A 3598-nucleotide genomic window follows, 5' to 3' on the forward strand; every position below is an offset into this window, starting at 1 on the left:
ATCCATATAACGCATGAAACATTGAATGCATTTCAATCATATTTCACCATTACGATTCTACCAAACATAATTTTTTATTCCATTGAAAATCAATTTTGTAGCATAGAAGCTTATCACCTCTCCATTGAGTTTCCCTACATTCGGTCGATAACATACATATCCTAGTCAATTAACCTTTTGATTTGAAACTTGAAACTATGGCTTATATATGTGATATTGGTCCTAATCACAACATTTTAAAGTCTTATTAAGAGAAAGAAAGGGTTAAAAGATTTACTTGCTTTAAATATCACATCGTTTGAGAAATTCGTTGACAAGTGCGTTCCAGTGCATTTTAGTTTCTTGTCCAAGAATTGTATCATTTGACGATATCATGCGAAACAATAGAAACATGTGAATATATGACTACAAGGAAAATTGAATAGGCCATCTTGATACAAAATATCTTCTTTCTAAAAGGATTTGATTTTAAACTCTCATTATCCAAGTTCAATACTCATATAATTTTATGGTTTCTTTTAAACTTTATTCATATCAGCAAACAATTTGAAATACCTCGACATTTTTATATGTTCGAGTCAAATGACAACGATGTGACGCACTTCTTTTTAGTCCAACTTTAAAACTCAAAGAGTGACAAGTTTGATAAGATGGATTGAATAGTATTTTATAGTATTAAATTGATGGAATGTGTGGCAAAAAGTTGTAGATATCATAAAATATATGGTTAAAATTAGTTGTTAACTTTGACTTAAATTTTAATCTAATTTTTTAATTGAATAAAACAGGGCTAGATAACAAAAAAGTTGAGATTTTATCCTATATCAAAGATTTCAAAAATGGCACAGGGCCATAGGCTAGTATGCTAAAAACTTACTTTACAAATGACAATAATAATTTTAACTTTTCACGCGTGAGAAATTTAATTTGTGCTAAAATGTTTCAGAGTGAGAATAATGATTTAAATTATTAGAGTAAAAAAAAAAAAACTGCATGTTAAATGATAATTATTCTATAATTATTTTTTGTTAGTTTATATTATAAAATAGAAAATTTTAAGTTCCAAATGAGAGAAAAGTGGGGTATATTTAGGACAACGAATAGGAGATTACTGAACTGAATAAAATGGAAGAAATGCTAAATTCAGTACGATAAGGAAGCACCAAATAAACAAGCTAATATTTTATCTAAATAAACCTAAGAAAATCTTCTTAACTAAACAAAATGCAGGCAATCAAAGAAAGCAAGAATTCAAAGCTAAGGATGGAATGGCTGCAAAAGACTTGGTTGCTTGCTTGCTTTATTAATTGAGAGGGGACACTATGCAAATTTTTTGAAACAAAACGGCCCGTTTCATAATTATAATTCACAAAACTAATTTTTAAAGTACTATCTCATTTTGTTGTTAATTTTATTAAGAAATATTAAAATTATGTAAAAAGGAATTAAGTAAAGTAGAAAAATACATTTAAATTAATAACTAAATGAAGTGCGAATATTTCATCTCTTCAAAGAAACTCAAACATTATATATGAATAAGACTCGAAAGACTCGATGAACAAAATTTGTACTATAATTGCGAAATCTTGACTATCTTTGGAAAATAACAACAACAACAACAACATGAATATAAAATTTAAATTTTCTCTAATACTAGTTAAAATATATATTTATGGACAAATTTAAACTACTGGACATGCATTTGTTAATTGAGGAGGCTAACGTTCACATTATTTTTGGCAATTATACAGTCAATGTTGCCCTTTTTCAGTAATATATTGAGAGAAGAAAAGCTTAAATAACAGAGTTTTGTGAAAAAGATGGCAAAAAGAAACAAATATATGCAGCATTCAAGTGTATATATAACTTGAATCTGTAACAGTATCAGGGAATATATTTACAACTCTTCACTGATTTTCCTGTTTCCAATGCCACCATGTTATATATAAATCTATATAATTCCAATTTATCATATTTTAAAAATACGCAAGCATATACAGTGACAACTATCACTAAGTAACCAGCGTTAATATGTGAGAAATAAAGATAACAATGTTGTTTATTGAAAATCGAGATTATTAATATAACTTATTCAATAAAAAAATATTCATTATTTTGATGTATATTAACAATACAATGTTCATCGTATTAGGTTTATACTTCGTACTAATATGTAAAATTTATATTTAACATTGTATTGTATTAATAAAGTATATACCATATTCTTATACCATACCAAGAACCGGGGCCTGCTCTTAATTGTATCACACGTAACACCTTATTAAAATGAATAAATGATATTATGTTACTTCAATTTTCCTCAAAATCTCACTTTATAATACTTTTATTAAATTATAGTTACGCTAATTATATAGCATAAACTCCTACTATAGTTTTTTATTGGACTGTGATTGACTGGCAGTATTGTATAGTTTGTTCTACTAAATAAATCATCAAAGATTTAAATATTCTTGTCATTCCCTAGAAAATTAAAAAGGTACATTAATTTTAGAGGAGAATTATTTATTTATTTATATGTATATAGAACTCCTATGTTGCGATACATTATCTATAAAAATCAACTACATGGCTTCGAGATGAAAAAATTGCTCTCCGTTTATGAGAGTGATGATTTATTTATAGTTAGCAAATGGATAAGGTAACTTTATCAGTCAGTGTTTTAAAAAGTGTATCTAAATATCGTCTAGACATGAGGTACTGACGAAACGTCACGTTTTAGCTGTTGACCATTTATTGTGCGCGCTAGGGGCGCTTTATTAATTTTTTTTTTTTTTATCTTTTTCAAAAAGCATTTTATTTGATTTTGATTTTAAATTTTTAAATGATGTTATATGTACAAAAGTAAAAAATGAATACATGTTAGAAAACTTGAAATTGGGAAACTTAAAAATTGTATAATTGACTAATACTTCTTTCTTTTTTGATTATCCTCATTGTGTCTGTATAAGACCGAATCCATTCTTGAAATGCGTTTGGATAACATCCTTTTTTGATTAGGTATGGCTTCGACTATTCCTGCAGTCCCCCAATAATTTTAGATAGTTGATATGTATTATTTTAATTATTAAATAGTTTTGTGAATGATTAAATTTTTAGAATAATATTAAAAATAAGAAAACCTTTTTTTTTTACGCCTAAGCTCGTAGCCACACTTTACGCTTTTTAAAACACGTGTAAGTGTTATTAGCAACACCTTCCATTTGAAGAGATGAATATACGCTCATTTAATCGTGAATTCTCTGAAAAATCCGTAAAATTCAAAAGTTAATAATAATTCTCATCAAAATATTTGTTTTATAAAACGAACAACCATATTATGTCAAGATTTTGCTGCTCGTAATATTGTTCATAGCAATTTAGTTGTGTATTGCTTTCGTTTCCCAACGTTGTAACTCTATAAACAAAGTCTTTCTTTTGAGTAAAATATAAAATTTCTGAATTATATTCATTCTAAAATTTCAATAATAGAATATTTTCAAATCCCAAAAACTTTTTAAAAAGGAAAAAGGGAATGTCAAGCAATGATCGTGTTCTATCCTGCAAGCTCAGCTTTCTTTGCTAACTTAAATTAATTTAA

The sequence above is a fragment of the Olea europaea genome, chromosome 1 (genome assembly GCF_002742605.1).
Source record: "Olea europaea var. sylvestris chromosome 1, O_europaea_v1, whole genome shotgun sequence".
In the NCBI taxonomy this organism is placed as follows: Eukaryota; Viridiplantae; Streptophyta; class Magnoliopsida; order Lamiales; family Oleaceae; genus Olea; species Olea europaea.